This window comes from Numida meleagris, chromosome 3, assembly GCF_002078875.1.
Source record: "Numida meleagris isolate 19003 breed g44 Domestic line chromosome 3, NumMel1.0, whole genome shotgun sequence".
In the NCBI taxonomy this organism is placed as follows: Eukaryota; Metazoa; Chordata; class Aves; order Galliformes; family Numididae; genus Numida; species Numida meleagris.
This window is the reverse complement of record NC_034411.1, coordinates 12,221,663-12,240,975: the sequence shown is the minus strand read 5'-3', so window position 1 is coordinate 12,240,975 and position 19,313 is coordinate 12,221,663. Positions and strand designations below refer to the sequence as shown.

The 19,313-nt window shown below is 38.0% G+C and overlaps 1 long non-coding RNA gene across 4 annotated transcripts in view; it reads right to left on the bottom strand.

Annotated features, from left to right (window-relative positions):
• Positions 1-19,313, bottom strand: part of LOC110395324 — a 31,950-nt gene that overhangs the window by 2,436 nt on the left and 10,201 nt on the right. For all 4 annotated transcript variants that reach the window (XR_002436336.1, XR_002436338.1, XR_002436337.1 and 1 more), the window contains 7 exons: positions 12,223-12,341; positions 11,024-11,114; positions 7,105-7,174; positions 6,223-6,367; positions 3,797-6,070; positions 2,102-2,211; positions 66-288 (listed from right to left, as the gene is read on the bottom strand). This is a non-coding gene — a long non-coding RNA (uncharacterized LOC110395324). The remainder of the gene's footprint in view (positions 1-65; positions 289-2,101; positions 2,212-3,796; positions 6,071-6,222; positions 6,368-7,104; positions 7,175-11,023; positions 11,115-12,222; positions 12,342-19,313) is intronic.

Below are 19,313 nucleotides of genomic sequence, written 5' to 3'. Positions count from 1 at the left end.
AGACACGGAAGCTTCTCATTATGTATTTGGGTGTGGTTAGTTTGGTAATTACAGACTTTACTGACCTTCCTTCCAACATCTGGTGGTCAGGATGCCCTTGGTCAAAACCACACCCATCGTTTATCAGCGCACATCTCCCCACCTCTCTCCCTGCTGGTGCCGCTCAGTCATCACTGCCAGGAAAGGGACCAATGGCTCTAGTGTGCCACCCAGCCCAAATCCTGCTCCAGCCCAACACATCAGCACCTGGGGCTCAGCCAGTCTTGCTTGGGTTGCCCAGGCACCGACCTAAGGAGAGAAGCAGATGCGTAGATGAGGAAGGGAAGAAGCTTATGTGGAAGGATTTTGCACTCCCCAAAAATGAATCCTAGCAACATGATTTCGACTTTGATGTACACATCACAATCACCCTAAGACAGTCACTTTACTATTCTTAGTCATTTTAGTAACCAGTTCTGTTAAGACTTAAATTTTCCATGAACAAATTGCCAACTCACTTGAGCAGTGGTTCAGCTGCACACGATGCAGACTGCAATGGATGGTTTTTCTGCTGCAGCTCAGACTTAGAGTGTTCATCTGACTCATGCTGTCAGAAGTCAGTACAAATCATACTTGCCTCAACCATCCTTCCCTTCTCCCTTACCCCAGAAATGTAGAGAGAGGAAGGTCTGAGTGCAATAAGCAGAATTTCAGTGCAAAGCTATGGAGCTGAGCAGTACCAAGCAGTGTGTGGGATGCAGTCCAAGAGCATTTGCCCAAGAAGATGTGACAACCAGCCTTTGCACTGGGAGTCTCTTCAGGAAAGGACCAGGAGCAATGCTTGCCAGTGCGATCGCTGGAGGCTAGGAGCAAAGTTGTTTAAAACTTGCATAGTCTCGCAAGGCTAAAATACAGAGCTGGAACTGTACCGAGTACAGATTACTCATACTCCTAGTGAAGAGGAGGATATAAAGTAATCATGACCTTAAGTGACATTTATCCAGATTAGATTCAGAACCCAGACAAAAATATTCCCCATGTGTAACGCTATGCAAAGGACAGCAAAGATACACTAGACAACAGGCCTTCCTGTCACACCTCTTCTTGCTTTTTTCAGCAGTAGAGTAACATAAACCTCTGCATGTAAATTTGCTCTTCTTCCTTTACTTTTGCATTCAAAAAGCAGCGTCTTTTCAAAGTGTTTTATAAAAAAAATTAACAAGAACTACCCTGCCATCAGAGCTACTACTTTTAGGTACAGAACCAAGGTTGAGACATTCAACTCCTGATTTATGACAAGTGCAAGAACGACCTAATTATTATAGGAGTCTTAAATAAATGTATGTTTGTCCAATTATTTTTGATGAAAATAGTATTTTGAGTGGTTGATTCATTCATATTTTGTTGTTTTAATGAGATGGCACAACTTAGTGTTATTTTTGGACATGAACTGAAATATGAAAAACAAAAAGCTGACATGCTCTTGATTGGAAAGAACACGTTTAATTTTTAGAACTAAGGAAAAATAGAAAACATACGTGGCTCTTCATCTCTAGTCGCCTGATCTTTCTCAATTTTTAAGTAAATCAAACCCTCCTGTGATTTCCACTTGTAATACTAGATCTTTAAACGTCTGGCTGACACCCCAGCATGAGCTCTAGAAGCAGCCAACTTGGAGACAAACTGTGTTTTATCAGACCTACATTAAGTTACTAGAAAAATTAGTTCTGTCCCACTTTTAACAGTGCCATTTTTTAATGTGTTGTTTTACTTAACTGCTGTCCCTTCTGCTGGTTACACTTAGTGAAAAGGAAAAATAAAATCATTGTTGAAAATTCAGAGTTTAGAACTTTCAGGTGCCATTTTCAAGTTTGTAAATGAGGATAAGGCCTAAAACCATCCTTTGGCTTTTTTTTTTTTGCTTATACCAACTGTCATGTTAAGGGTGTGAGTCTGAAACATGGCTGGTTGATGAAACTAACTCATTAGATCACGAGGCTCAGAAAGGACCCCCTTGCTTCTGATCTCCTTCTCAGAGAGGAATCTAAGCACAGCTATGCCCACTCTTAGTCCCAGACTTGGTCAACAGCTTGTGCCTAAAGGAGCACATTTAGCCACTTACCCAAGTCAGCACCTGCCAGTCAGAGCCTCCCCAGGACTTTCACTGAAACAAGTTCATGCAGTCGAAGACGGATGGTTTCTGGAGGCCGTAGATGATGATCAGAATTACTGCTGATAAATTCAGTAGCTGCATTAGAGTTAACACATCAAAGTTGGCCAGTAATTAATTACCAATTCATACGGGTATCATTTGCAAAGTAACACAGCATCTTACCATAAGAGGAGACCCAGCTAATAGGGGCACTATGAGTGACTACTTTTTTTTTTTTAAATTACTCCTCTTGCAAAGGTACTGTACAGGGTAAGTGCATTTCAGAAGCCCAGAATTTGCTTGAAAGCATTCTAACTGCAAATCTTTGAGCACATCTGGGCATTCTTAAGGAGCAGAAATTCATTGATGTCACCTATTATTTGGCAGCAAAGTTATAAAAGGACAGAGCAAAAAAAAAAAGCATTCGTAATTTAAATGCTTCTACTCAGCTACTGCCAGGAAGCCAAACAGCAGTCTGTGCCTACCCTCAGTGCACAAAACATGCTCCTTTGTAAGAGCAGGTGCAACTGCATCAAACCATACATTTTACAGGGCTAGAGGCTACAGAGACTACAGTTAGTTGCCCTATCTCCCTCCAAATTTCCTTTTTCCATACAAATTATGAAAACATGTTACATCAGACTGTCTGTGGACTTGGTATGAAAACAGAATTTGTAAGATAGCACCAAGACAGAATGAAACACTTGCTGTTCCCACAGTTTTTTGGTCATTTTGTTTTTTAATCCTACCCAAGTTATATTTTTGAAAGAAAAAGTTAACACAAACATGAGCTGAGCCATCTTCCTGCTGACAAGGATGGTCAAGTGTACAGAAATGCTTCTATACAGATTTTGCATAATCTGTGGAATTCATTGTCAAAGGATGTTGCAGAGGCTAAAAGTTTAGGTTCAGAAGGCAGCAGATTTGTCATTGAGTCTTCCCATTGAGAAAGATTAAATACGACACAAACAATATCAGCTCAATATAGCAGGCTGATGGAAGACAGAAAGATATCCCAAGGAGTAACTCAGTAATTACAGTTATCATCCCGTTATTGGTCAACATTAACAAACAGACACTAAGTGTCCAAGTGAATCATCTGTCTAAGCTCAGCTTGTGTTTCAACCTTTTGTTTTTATTCCTGGCCATCCAATTTTCCAGATGTTATACATAAACAGAAGCGCATGCCCTACCAACAATTTGTATGCCCAGTCTTTAAGTAATGTTAAGTTCAAGGCGCTGCCCCTAGCACATATTGTAGGGGTATGAAGTGCAAGCTATACTATCAATCACATTTAGAAACACCAGTGCAAATACATATCATATTAAGTTTTACAGCTTTGTATATTACTTCATGTCTGGAAATTGCATCACATACTTTTAATGCCAGTCCTAAGAAACTGCATTAGGTAATTTAAGTTCTTAATGGTGTAAATTCTACTGTAAAATTAACATGATCTTTTATGAAATAAACATGTCACCTTATCCACTGTGTCAGACACACGTGTGAACTTTTAACATTTCCATGTGAAGCATTTTCTTACAATTGTAACCACTGACTCTCCTGTTCAATAGGAATGGAGAGATGCTTCCCTTAGTGGAAGATGTGAATTTACAAAGAAGAGAGATGCTTTAGGAAAAAAACAACATTATGCTGGTCTCTACCTTAAACGCATGCTCAGAGTTTTCTTGCTGTTCCCAGCAGGACATGTTATCCTTGATCACCACCACATTTGGTCAGTTCCAAACTACCAGATGGGCTCAATGGGTCCTGCCATATTGCCTGAAAGACTAAGAACTCACAGAATTATGTACAAAAGACACTGTATTATTTCCTTAACTATTCCAGTTGGCTACTTGAAAAACGTTCAGCTGGTGAGGAAGAGCAACAACACTTAATATTCTAGGTCTGCAAGTGTTCTTCGGCCACATCATTACAAAATAGTCTTGCAGAAAACATCTCCATGCACACTTTCATATTCTGTCCCATAGTGTATCTTGTCCATTTTTGCTGTTAGGTATACAGCCTCTCACATGCTAAATCCAATTCAGTAACATCCTTCATGTACCTAGACATATTTACTTCAAGTAAACACCAGTTCTGATCATCTCTAGTTTCTAAGCTCTGCTTTAATAGAATGCTTTAAATTAGTAGGTCTTTGGAATTAATGATACATTGTAACAATTACTAATTACCTATCACCTCCACAATTCAAATATTCTCATTCTTTTTGATACAGCATTGTACTTCCATTAGAACTGACACAGTACACAATTAAACAAAAAAAATGAAGATAAATTAATTCACAGGGAAAAACGGTATTTTCTACCTCCTGTACTTCACTTCGCTGTTGATGCTTTCATCACTGACACCAATACTAACATTGCCCAGCAGCAGGATTTCTAAAATTCTGTCATCTCGATCTGCTTTTGTTTCTTCCAATACATGCAGTGCTGAGACACTTCGTATAGGTGGAACAATATTAGTGGGAACATAATTTAGTAGGAGAAAGTTTAATTAAAACAAAGTTTTATTCAGGCACAGAAGAAAACACAGTTAAGTGCCCACAACTCCTCAGGGCAAATTTTTAACCATTTATTTCAGGTATATATTAATGACATTCTTCTGAACTGTGTTTTTTCTACTCATTAGTTCTAATGAGATCCACAAAATCTTCAATTACTTATAGGAGAAATGAATCCTGTAGCATGTATGGAATCATTTAAAAATACACAAAAGAAATCTGTACACAATATTTCTTCAATTTTAGTTACATTAATACCTTCTTTAATCAATGGGTATGTTTACAGACTTCAGAATTAATAGCATTAAGACTAATGAGTCTCAGCCCTAAACGCTCTGCAGAAGTGGTTTTCTTATTTTTAAATACAAGCACAATCATGTCTAGTTTCCACAGACAACATCAGTACTTCTATTACCTTTAAGATATTGCTTGATACCATAAAAACCACAGAGCTCTAAAACAAACAATTCCTTAGTTATATGTTCAAGGTGCTGTTTTTCCACAACAGTACAAAACTCTTTGGGGGGGGAGGGGAGGCAGAAAGAAAGGGCTATTGTTACTCTAGTTACTTCAAAACTTGCCACTAGATTTATGTGACCTGAAAATTTTAGGTGGATAGGAATTAGAGGAGACTGTAGTAGCTTCAATAGATGTTGTCAGTTAGAAGAACATGGACAAAAGTAAAGTCTGAATAAAAACAAAAATCAGTTATTTGATTTTCCACTTTTTCCCTTCCCAAAACTGTTCAGTTTTGTTTTTGACAGATTTTACTAGCATCAATAAAGCAGGTTCCATGGATTTCTTAGCAACCTCTTCACTATCCTGTTCTCCTACTCCTTGCTTTCCTCCATAAGAGCTTGATGGTTTTCCCCTTGTCAGCAAGCTTGCTCTTCCAAGATCCTTTTTACTGCTTCTGTCTTCTTGAAATTTGGATTTGAAGAATCCGCATTAGATAAGGGAGAAGTAAACATGGCCTGGAACCTCAGGTCAGCAATATTACTTGGAGGTTGAAAAATCATCTTTATTTTAGGTAACCTTTCCCCTGTTAAGAAAGCTTTGAAATACAGTAAAATATGAGCTGCTTGAAGAGTCGTGAGATTGTTCACCACTCCTGGAACTGCTCAAGTTGTAAGTTTTCATCAAGAGTGGAGTAGAAATCAATAGATACTATTAGTGGAGTGAACACATGTACAAACCCTGTGTATGCCTCTATCAGCAGTCCAAGGAAAGGTTTGTTGTTGAGAACAACTGACCAGAATGAAAGACACAGTTAATAATTATTAGAACAAAGGTACCAATGAGTGTTTATTCAATAAGTTGTACAAGGCCTTGCATACCAGCTTGTAATCTTAGGAAAAGTTTGAATCTGTCCCTCTTCAACCTTGTCTTTTCTTTAAAGAGAGCCTGTAGTTTCCTAGAAAGAAAGATATAAGTTCTTATCTTTCAACTTCGAGCAAGAAGGAAGGATGTGGAGCTACTAAATTCCCCCCCCCCCCCGTAGTTGGAACTAGTAACTTGTATCTAAGCTTACCTAGGTAAACCTCAAAATCAGAAGTACATCATTACCTGGAAGTCACCTTCTATTAAATCTTTCTTTTTCATTGAATTTCTTTCTCTTCTTGCTCAAGTTCTGCTGTTCTACAATCTGTTTATAACTAAAATGCTTTCTGCCATCATCCTCATCATCCATCATAAGTAGGGCCACTTCAGCCTGTCACAAAACAGAAGAGTTCAAGTACACAATGGCATGGTGTTTTCTATGAGAAATATAGCAACCATGTTAACAAAGTCTGTATGATACCACATGCATGAGTTGAAATAGGCTTGTCAGTGCATTTTGTCATCCATATGACATTGTTTTAATGTTTTGAGTTACAGTATTAAATATATTATCATTCATTAAATAACTGCAAATACACATTTAAACTTCCTAACATATCTAACCTAATCTGAAAATTGTATATCATAATATAGGAATCATGAATTGATACCATTTTATATTTGTATTCAAATCACAAAATGATAATTAACATAACCAAATTTAATAAGTATATTTAACTTTTCATTCTGAAAAAGACTGAAAAAACAATTATAGCAAACAATTACATCTTCAAGGTCAAAAAAGTCAGAAGGACAAACGTGCTAGGATAGCTTTAAAGACTTATCATCCAGCACGGTTTCCAGGCCCTTACATTTCAGTGCAACTTAAAGCTCTGTTGAGCTGCATTCAACTTTAAACCTCCAGAAAGATATTCTGGTATAATCTTAAGACGTCAAGGCAACGGCCAACTACCATTCTCCTTGGATGACTTGTTCCAAAAGATCTCACTACTAAAGTTGTACAGTTTTAGACCACTTAGTAGTTCTACACACAAACACATACATGATGCATTTGCAGAATTCAGGTAATGCAACATCTGTAAATCTATACATTTTAAATCACTTTACCTTCTGTTTTTTTTTTTTCTTTAACTTCAGCTTCATCTTCTGGATTACTCTCAGCTGATTCTGCCTTCCTCTTAAAAGCAAAAATAAGACATGCACACATTTATTGAAGCTTATGCATATAGCATAATTTACATGACCTCAATTTACATAACCTCGAATCGCTTCCCATTTTCTTTCTTACTTCAGTGTAAGGTGTAGGAAACAGAATATAGAAATCACTGAATTTTTGCCTAATTCAAGGAGGCAGTAATATTCAAATGGCATAAACAAGTCAACAAAAAGAACAGTTAAAACAGAAGGTTAAGCATGCCAGCTAAGCAAGATAAAAATGTATTAGTCAAATGAAAACCACCCACACAGTTTTTGAAATTTATACAGAAGCCTAAAGCCACACTGTGCTGTCAGCCACGCAGGTGCAAGAAAAACAGTGCAAGAAATACTCAAACAGAACTATGGGGATGAGAATATGATTGACTCTATTCAGACTGAGTGTTCTGATAAAGCTTTCTTACTCTCTTACAATTAACTTCAGATGCATCATGCTGTTTAGAGAGACACAATGACTAGTTACAGCATAAAACATGTGTCAAACATAGCTTCCCATGAGAACAGCCCTGCATATAAATCCTTCAAAATCAGATTATTCTCTTTGGAATGCCTGTAGAACCAGATTGAGAAGGAGAAGAAGGCTTCCTGACCTGAATCACATACTCTGACCTTTGAGCTTGAAATTACATTCCCGGGCAATTTATTACAGTCCACTGCGGGTACTCTTAAGGAAGATGTTTGGCTCCATTTTGTTAAGCCAAATTTGTAGTCAGAATAGAAGTACAATCATGCCAGATAAATGTCAAGTTCTATCACTAAGTATACACTGGAAAAGGACACATTTCTTGAAGAACATTTTTTTCCTCCCTTGACTACTCTCCTGACCATTCCTTAAGAGATTCCAAGCTTGAAATGGATTTCTAGAACAATCTACTGCCACAAAAAAAATATCCAGAGGCACAGTAGCATCAGTTCAAGAACTGAACTGTTGATCTAGTAGTTCCAGAAAACATGCAGGAAAATCAGATTCAGATATAATATTGTTACCTAACCTATACATTTTTTCTCCCTGCCATGCATTAAAATAAAGTCTACATTACCTAGGCTTCAATAACTTTGAAATCTTTTGTATCTTTGCAGAACTGACTACACTACAGAAAAGAAAACAGGGCATGGAATACAAAATGGTAACAATTACTCTAGAATTGTCTCAGTAAATATCTTAGCCTTTCTACCTATCCCCTGAAGAAGTCCCCTCAAAGCATCTTCCCTCATCTTTCATTCCATGTAGAATCACAAAAGCAAAGATAGTTTCTCCTTAAGTGTTCAAAGACGTGTGTTGTTGCAAATGGGGATGAATCAAGAGGCAGTATCAAAGCTCTTTTCCACAGAGGAAGGGGAGAATTAAAAAAGAACTGAAATATGTTGTTGTTTTTTTACTATGATCTTATGCAGCTAAAGTTGTAATCACTCAGCACTGAAAACTTTGCATCATAGGGACGTTGATTTGGTTTCAGAACTCACAAATGCATCATTCATCTTTTTAACATACTCCTGACATAGTTCCACTCCTCAAACACATTCTGGATATCAATCCTTTCCTCCTTTCGCAAACACATCATATAGAATATCTTGAGTTGGAAGCTATCACCTTAATAAGCAATTAAACTGCTTGAAGGTGAATTGTAGCGTAAGGCAAATTATTTTTTTTCTTATTTCTTTTCCCTTATGTGAGCCTAAGACCCCACTGAAATAGACACGCTAAGACTGAAAGGGGACAAGTCAAATTACAGACTTACAACACCTTCAGAAGTGATATATGTATTAATATCAAACAGAAGTGACAAGTGCTTTCCTTTTCCCTTGACAACAGCTAACCAGAATCAAGCATCTGAAATACAGCATCAAGGTGCACATACAGTACCTCACATCTTAGTCCATGGTACTGCTGAGAAGCCACAGGAATTACATGCACAAAAAAACGTTGTGCAAAGTTGTGAATTCTGTCATGAATTTCAGAAGTGCTAATTTGCACATACCTGCATGGATGCTCTTTGGGTATACCAGGCACAAAGAAGTTGCTCCCCTTGCCTCTCTCGAGCTGAAGCATTGCCCATGGTAAAGAACCATTGCCTGCTTTACAAACAGGCTTCAGGAACAAAGACAAACCTGACAAATACACACTTGACTTGACTCCCCAGAACTTGGAGTTTTCCTTTCATAGCACTGATGCTTAAAGAGAATATGAAAAACAGAGGCCCTGTGTCTAACACCTCCTTACAGCCTTGCCTCTCTCCAAATGCCTCGCCTTGTCAAAAGTGAACTTACATGTTACAGTCAACAAGTCAATGCAGTATGGAAGTAAGTATACCACTGCAAAACTGACAGCGCTACTCGGTCCTCAGTTTTCACTCTGGTTCACCTGAGTCTAACATATCCCAGTGCAGGCTTTTCCAGTATAATCTAAGATCACATGACTGACAGTCTAAGAGAGCAATTTCAATCTTTCAGGGGAATTGTGGAAAACTTATGAAAAATTACCATCATTCACATTATTATTGCCAGTACCCTAGACACAAAGCTGGCACGGCTACAGCCTATTTCAGAGAAGATTGTAACCCATTTTCCCCAACTGAATAAACTGGCTGTGCTTAAAAACCACCCCAGCTATGAGACAAAGGCTGTTCTGGGTAAACTTGGTGAAAGCCAGACAAAGTTATGCTGTGTAATCATCATTCAAATGTCAGCTGGCCCTCAGTCAACCACTGTACTCTCCCTTTAAAACTTCTCCACAGTTAGCCACATTATATTCTTCTCTTCTTTCTCAGTAGATTATCAGTAATCCTGCAGCCAGAAGTTTCATTTTTGTAACCTTTATGTTTGTTGTGGTATCCCCAAAGACTTCACACACACTAAAAGTCTATTATGGACAAGAAAATCTAATCATCTATAGATATGATCATTCCCTGCTAAGCCCTTCTATGACACAAAGAACTCCTTACATAAGGCAGAAAAGCTGTTGGTTTGAAGATTTTGCATGCAACACTGAAACATCAAATTTTAGTATGAGCGTACCTACATATTCTTGCTAACAAAGACAGAAATGGCAGAAAACAGCATTGCATGACACCTTAACCTAGTACTTTCTAAGAAACATAGATTTCTAGACTAAAATAAACATGACAAGTCTGCTATCTATTTAGCATAGGATCATCACAATACTGAAACCTTGAACAGTTCTTCACCTTCTATTAAGGCAGGCTTCATGTCTTAAAGACCTATCTTCAGAAATATAATTCATGTTTTCCTACTGTTTTTAAATGTTTCACGTGGAAACATCCCAAGGCTTTCCATAAATAAAAAATATCACAGAAGTATTATAAGTTTATTATTTCACCATTTGATTTCTAAGGTAGCCAGAGTACACTAGTAAAAACATGCATCAGATTAAGAGGAAACATAACCAACTTCTTATGAAAAACAGGTGTTTTTAATGACGGAAACAATATTGTCTAATTGTCAATGGGACCATACGTACCCAGCTGGAAAAATGCTTCCAAGTCAACTAAGTTTTTTTTGTTGTTTTTTTTTTTTTTAATATGGAATACTTACGGGAACAGATTGTTAGCTTGTTCTCAACAGCCATTCCTAGGAATTGGCTAAATAGTGGTCTCTGATTACAGCTAGGAGAAACATTTTCACTACCATTCCATATATCATAGTATGTATCATTTTATCAGGAATATCACCTGCAATTTTAGGTAAATGACATCTACTTCATTTCATCCTGAACAAGCCACCTCTGCATTTTTTATTCTGTTTCTAAAGCACATTATTTAAAGAAGCAAAGAAGTTACCTGTCTTAACTCACCTGTTTTCCCAAGTTCCTCAGCAAAATATGTATTTTTGAGATCAACACCGGATGGAAGTTCATCTTCACTCATTTCTCTCTTAGCAGTAGCCTATAACAAAGCACAGAAATTGTTTCATCTATCAACTAGTACAGTTTCATCAGAATTAAATGTTCCTTCTGTCAGAGACTATGAACATGGAAACCAAAATACTGCATGCTGAATCATCATGAAACTAGAACTCACTAAAAATCACTAGTAGACAATTTCACAATTTAAAATCTGTCTCACAAATTGAAAGCTTTCCTCTTACCTGATGAGCAGCACTTCAGATTGATCAAGGAACATTATTAGCTGCATCCACCCACTAATATAGGCTAGCCATACCAACAAATACATGCACAGGATGTAATACATAATTGCTATCTGATTGCCCTTAATTCCTACAGAGACAAACATTACAAGTTTACTACATCAAGCAATAGAACGAATGTTTCATTTATCTGCCTGTTCCTGCACACCTCTGCCACAGCAGCTGAATACTTCACCATTACCTTCCATGTGTAAAAAGATGAACAGCAATTTTCACATTGTCATAAGGCTATTTGCACACAAACATATTTACCAAGTTTGCATTTGCAATTTTAAAGTTGAATAGTTCTTCACAGCTATTAGCTCTTTGCTGTTACAGCTTTAGTGAATGAGTCTCTGTATTATTCCAGACCAAAAAGGCCCTAACTACAACTATCATGCATCCTAACAACTTCCCACCAATAACATACCATGACAAAGCTACCTATCCTAACGCATTCAGAAGTTACACAAGTTAAAAAGCAGACAGATAAATGAAACTTTACGTAAGCACATGACGTATGATCAGTATCATCCTGAACATCCTTTTGCTCTGCAGATTTGATGAAGCACTCTAATCTCTCCAAAGGAGAGAACATCCACTTCCCACCTCCAAGTCTGATACTTGCCATCTCTGCACCAATTCTCCTTCCTCCGCTTAGTTTCTTCACCATCCCTTTCATACCATCACTCAGAAATCACACTTGGATCTCTCCAGGTGTCCTAAACTAGTTCCCTTCCCCACCCCCACACACTTTCCAGGCCAATGCCTCCTTCCTATTAGTCCTTCCAGCTCTCCTCAGTAAGGAGGAACTGAAAACAGAATTCATAACAGAAAAAAATGAGCAGCCTTCATGGACAGTCCTACCTGTCCCTAGAAAAGCAGGCACAACGTTCTTCTGACCATCTGCAATCACCAATTTCTCTTCTCACACTTGTCTACACTCCAAAAATAACTCAAAGGCTGGAAAGGAGGTTACAGCACATCTGAAACATGAATTATAGACAAGGTCTAAAAATGGATTAAACCATACCTTATACATAGGAATGGAGCAAGTAAAGATAAAGCATCCTAATATGGTGGAAAGATAACACAATTAACAGTAAGCGTCAAGAGCAGTGCCATCACAAAAACTGGGTACTGAAACAGCAAACAAATGCAAGGCTATGACAGAGTAAAGGAAGGATATTGTATAGGTTCACCAGAAATACACCATGAAGAAGCCCTGGTACAACCAGAGCCATCATTTAGGTTTTTTTCCGCAGTACTGTTTCTTCATCTCCAAAGTTGATAGAAGTGGAATCCTGAGTCTCCCAGAAGCAGAACTATTCCTTTGGGTTATTTTTCAGTAGTCTTGGGAAGAAAATTACTGGTCAGGTAGCAACCTTGCAGGTTCTTGCTAAAGACTGTAAGTATGATTTAGGAAATATGTCACAACTCCAGAAGAAAAGCAAGAAAGGAAAAGACCCAAAATCTCAAAGGACATTACAAGATTTCTGATTTATTTGACTGGAAAACGGAATCATTTGATCCATCTGGCACAGAAAGGCTTGGAGGAAAATACAGTCCTTTCTTGTGGTATTTGGCAGTCTCATGAAAGGCATTAGAGTTTCTCCACAGATTAGAATGGCTTAGAAACTACTGTCCAGACCACTTCCCGAGAATAAGAGTATATTTAAGTGGTCAAAGACTTTTGATTGCAGAAGTGGAAAGGAATTGACTACTTTAAGTAGAATTATTAACTGGCTATAGAGAAGACTAATATATACCCTTACCTATTTTAAATTAATGAATCATTAGTCCTTCTTAATCTTTACATACAAAGCTCATGAAAAGAGGGTAAAAAGGCAATGTATGTTAGCATACAACTAAATGATACTTGAAGTATTAGAAGTGTGATAATACCATACCAAACATAACTATCTGCTTCTCACGCTGCTGGAACAGTGATGGAGAGAATATTTGCTTCTCTGAACAGTTAGCTTGAAATCTTCCCAAAGTTTAACGGCTCACAACTGTCACAGTTATTAAGAGCTAGAGAGATACTTCTCTATATTCAGGAAATCTCAATGAGCAAGTTCATCTTACATGTTACCCCTTACCAAAAAGGTAACTAACCCCCATCTCAATACCCCATGCTTTGTTGCAGGTAGATAAAATGAATGGCTGACCAAAATAATCTGGTAACCTTATAATTTGGTAGCCCCAAATGTAACACATCTTATGTAAAGACAGTTTTCCTTACACAGTATAACTCCCTTAATAAAAAAAACAGCTCTTAGCTACTAAAACATCAAGCGCGAAGAATCAGAGCAAAGCACACACTTCCTTGTGCTGCGTGAGGTAAGACTGCTTCAATTACAGGAAACAAACAAGGAAGCAATTATATAGACCAAAACAGATCCGCCTTTAGCCTTTTCTTGTTCAGTGTAATCCATAACAACATACAGTTGGTGTCCTCTGTGCACCTTGCAGGGACATGACTGCCTGCTAGCCTACCTCTGATGAAAACAAATTGCAAAGCTGCCTTTCAGCCTAGCCAAATATTTATATCTCATTTTTCCTCAAAGAAAGAATTAAGTCCAATAAAAAAAGCTGCATGAAAACCTGGCAGAATGCCATCAAGTAAGGCAACTGTGGTCTTCTCCCTCTTCACCTTCTAAAGAGAGCTGTGGGAGCTGGAGAAGGATGCATAGTCGTTGTTGCTCAAATGAGATACGATTACAAAAACAGATGGTTGCTTAAATATAATATTCATTTTGTGCCTAGAAGAAACAGACCAAAGAAAGTTGGAACTACATCTAATTTGTTTTTGCTAGCACTGTGGTTTATTTAAAACTATTATGATTCAAGAATAACTGAATCATTCACAAAGTATGCATTCCATAACCATGCGTAAATATTTGTGCCAAAACTCAAATTTAAGTGAATTCAAATCCGACTTTCAATTGAAAAAAATTCCTAGATTTAACTGTTGTAACACTCTGTATTAAACTTATGGGCAAGAAAGCGATTTTGTACTAAGTCGATCAGAATCAGAGTTTGATAATAAAAGTATGTCAAAAGACAAAACTACTTTAGAACTAGTTGAAGGAGTCTCAAGATTATCACAAAACCTATTTTTGAATTCCCAGAACTCTCCAAGCAGAACATAGTTCTCTTGGAATTTAAATAAGCACATTCGTTCAAGGAAAAATAAGATAATAACTAACATACCTCTCTCCCCTAAGAAACCATAACCTCAATGGTGTGTATTGCCAGAGCTATAAGCTACTGTTCAGCATACAGTGACTACACTCCACCCACAAAAATCTCCCCTTCAGGTGTGCAGGATCTTCTCTCCAAGTGCTGCCTGATATCAGTGAAGGCTAGATGTTGCCAGATACTGGATTCATAAACAAAGATAAAAGCAAAGAAGAATGTCTTAACACTCTTCCTCTGGGAGGAAGCCACGTTATATCCAAAGTACTAATGCACAGGTGCATGGAAGTATATACAAACTTGTAACATCTAACACATTAACATGCACAGTGGTGACAGGTTGACAGTTGGACTAGGTATCTTAGAGGTGTTTTCCAACCTTAGTGATTCTATGATATAATTCATGAAAAAGGAAGGAGGTAGAATATAAACAGGATTTTGAAATCAGATTGACATACTCAGAGCCAAGAGAGGCAAGGCCGCTGAGTAACAGCACCACCAACTAAACTCAGGTTTCCAAAGTCAGAATGCCCCTGTCCTAAGAAGTAAACTCCAAGAACTTTGGGTAAAACCAACGCAGCCAGCTACATTCCAGTGGCTAATAGCTAGCAGAGGTATTGACTGATCTCTTGGAGGTGAATAACTTAACTAAAAATTGCCAATGAATACTTCCGTGATTTCCAGAACCTCTGCTCTTTGAAAATGCTTCAGCTTTTTCAGGATAAGAAATGAGAAAAAAAACTAACATATGCTGCAAAATCACAGGTACAAAACTGACATCAAACATTATGATTACCAATATAAACTTACTGTGTGCATATGCATGTTCAACCCAACATGACCTGAGAACATCTGAAACAATGTGTGGGCATCCATCTGGCTCCAGACAAAGACATATTTATGAGGATGACTTTTGCCACTGCTTTGTAAAACCAAATGAACCAACTAAAAAAGCCCACAATCATTTGGCCTGACAGTGGTTTGACAGATGCGGAGTAGTGATGCTCCTTTCCACCCCTTCTGCAAGAGAGAAGAGAATACAGCAAAAGTCCAAGAAGCTCAGCAGGAAGGTCTAGTAATGAAGGGGTTGGACTAGATAAAATATAGAACAAAACATTTTCTAAAGCATAGTTCAGTAGCAAAAAATTCCACCAATGGAGCCCCCCTGTTAGGGGCCCCCGGATTCCATTTCTGCTATGGTTCCTAAACATCTTGCAATGTTCAAGGTGCAGTTTTAAGAGGCAGGATGCTTCAGCAAGCTTCTTGCTCTCCCTGTGCTACTAAGTTCACCTCAGCATCTCAAAACAATTTCCATTTCCTCCAGTGAATGGTTTGCTCTAGATTCCTAACTAATACATTAGCCTTATTTTTTTTGTTGTTGTTAAGGAATTTAATTCATACAAATTACAAGATTCCTTCTCACATGGAAGGCAAAGTTTATCTAAAAAATGCCATTAAAAAAACACACCAGCACAGTAAAAGAGAGAAGCTTTTATAACTATCTAAATAATGCCTATTATTTATATAGACCAGAACATATTCCTAGCAGTAAGTGCTGTAGCATTTCATAGTGAAGCTGGAAATCACAGTGGAAACAAGAAGTCTGTGCAGAAACCTTACAACAGCAACCAATCCATGAGAACTCAGCTGCCTCAAATGCTCAGTGATACAAAGAATTAGAAGACATTAAGCTAGCAACTCCGGGAATGCAAATACTGACACACTGTGGGCACTTGAAGTAAAACACGTCAATACAGCTTTGTTAGTAACCACTTGTCCTATGCTGCACTTTAAATGCCTTTTCTAAAGAGCTTTGGGAGAATACTTGCCAGAAATTATCAGAATCATAAGTGCAACGAAAGCTCACAGCTATTTTAATGCAATGTACACTTTCATATATAGATCTTACCAAGAACTAGGCAGGACACAAATTCATTCAGTTCAATTGATTTCACTAAATTAGTACACACTGAGACGAGATTTTAAAAAGGAGCATTTACATACAACAGAAGTTGCCCAAGTGAATTGAAACTAACAGCACAAATGAGATATGCATTCCCAGATGGAACAAACGCTTGAGTGGAGAAGGGGCTGGATTCTAGCACAGCTCTAGTCTCACTGTTTGCAATAGCAGATCTGGTGGTGGTGTCCCTACATAGGCTGCGGTCCTACACCCACCAAACCAACACAACACTTGCTGCCCCCAGAACGGGCATGTCACACTCTCCTGCTCTTTGGAGTGTGTAATTAAACCCTCTGTGCAGTCACCAAATGCTCCTATTTGCCTGAATCTAACCGAGGGGAAGATACGCAGTTTCTTCTCTTCCAGAGGAGTTCTGCCATTTTAGCAAACAAAATGAACTTGCAAATGACTCTAACAAGTTCCAGGGCTTGCGTATGCTGGCAGAACGAGCTTAGGGGACAAAAAGAAAGAGGCCACAGAGGAAGTTTTCCCTTTTTGGATGTAGAATGTTGTTAAAATGGCTCATTACATCTCAGGGAAAGCACATACCCATAAACAATACAATAAAAAATCACCCTCAATGTGTTTTCGTTTCAAAAGAAAAAACAGACATTCGTTTCCAGAGCTCAGAATGAGATGTGCTGGGGTACTGCATCGTAAAATTCTGTTTAAATTTCCAGATAAAAATGGGGATGTCACCAAATACAATTAAATAACCTCCAAGTTTTCTTCCTCGTACCTTTCTTTTCCACAGAACAGTCTCAATAGAATACCAGACTTCTCCATTTCTCTTCCCTTAAATCTTCAGCATTATGCAAGCTGGATGAGATTTTAAAAACCATTCTCCAGTTTTATGCGATGTTTCCAAATCATACTGTGTTTCATTTTTAGAAGTGTAGGCACGTTTTATGGCTCTATGGCAAACATGAATTCTATTCAAGAAATTCTATAAAGCGACAAATGTGAAAGAAAGTACAAGAAAAACTGGCAAATAAGTAAGCTACACAGAGGAGCTAGCAGCTGAGGAACAGAGTTCAGTCATATTATTTCTTCTATTCTCTTCATTGTAATTTATCTGGATTTCAATTTAAGGGGAAAAAGAAAAAGGGTCAGTTTATTCTGCCCTTTTCTGCACCTTACGCTCATCCATATTAACAGGCCAATACTGCGTATCTTCCAAGTTACTAAAAGAAAAACTTAAAAGCCTACCTGGAACCCATTTAATCTCCATTTCTAAATCCTTTTCTTCCTGCTTTTTCTTCTTTTTCTTGGATACTCTGCAAAATTATCTCTAGTTTAGCAGCAAAGCTGTGCTTCCTACAGTATCAAGCTGCATGCACAGTAAAACTAGTGTCTAGGAAGGCAGACCACTGTTGCAAGTTAACACAGTGATCTCTGGTCTTTGTCTAAGTTAGGTGTGATACTGCTCTTTTCCATCCCATAACTATAAGATGCTGGCTGTTGGCTAGGAGCAGAAACCTTGACTGTGCAGTTACCTGCAGCTGCTTTTCCAGTTTCCTCACCAGTAGCAGAGTTCTCCTAAAATGAAAGCACCTGCTCACACAGCAAGCAAAAGTCATTCAGTTCTTAAGAGCAAGAAGAAAAATAAGTGATTTGGTTGCCTTTTTTTTTCTTGATGTCATGTGAAATGATAAGAAGAGCCATACTGAATGGAAACTGAAGAGATCCTTGAGCTAAGAAAAACTCCCTCAAAACTAAGTAACAAAAGGGATGCTAATTTGTATTTATGAGAGTCTTGGGTAATCTTCCTAGGAGAAACTTAAGTGGTGACAATACTGCTATACTTTCTAATTTTGATAAAAATGTATTTCTTCTGTCAAAACTAATAGCCTTAAAACAAATGTGCAGCATTACCCTCAAAAAAAAAAACTCTTAAGAGCCTTTTCACTCTATAAAGCAAATAAAGAACACTTGACAACAGCTGCAAGAAAAGGAAGATGAGATGAATACATTCTCAAAGTTTGCTCAGAGTTCAAATGATCTTGCTGCTAGCTTTCAAGCATTGCACTACATTGCACAACATGAGAAACCACTTTCTGATTGATATTAAGGCAGTAATGATTCCTGCTAATAGATTTTTTCAAAGACTTTTTGAAGAAAGAAAAAACAGCCACAACAAAAAGTTCTGATGCACTAACAGTTGCCTCTTATATCCAGTCTTTCATATTTCTTTCAGGTCGGGGTTAGTCTAACCACTTCAGTGGTACACACCAGAGGCAGTTCTTATCAATCAATGGGCAAACCAGGTGACTGTAGCTGCTATGGCCTTGAAGCATCTTGCTGCAAGAGAGGTGTCTGGGCATTGCCACAACCAAATTGCTGAGCCAAGCAGATATAGGCAAAATGAACAGATTTTCAGTCAGAGCTGGCTCCTGTTGACTCTTCTGAGTAGTGACACACCAGCCTGCACAAAGCACACAGAGGTATTCTTCAGTTTTAAGTTACTGGACAACCCCAAGAGCTTGTATGAATGTTTCAGAAGTTCAGTTGACCCTTGTTGACCCTCTAAGAACTTAAAAGAAACCACCCACAAAAAACACACCTGCAAACCTGTTTTGGAAAATTCTCTAAACAGCAGCATTGGTTACACCAAGCTTGTGATGCTTCAAAAAAAAAAAATCACCAGGTTGTTTCGCTTCTGATCTGTTCCATGACATTCTACCAAAGCTTGGCTAAGTCACTACCTGGTAACTCCTGCCCCGGGTTGTTTCCCTAGGAAACATTTGAGCTATACACCAGTGCTAACCCAAACGAAATACATTAAGAAGTAAGA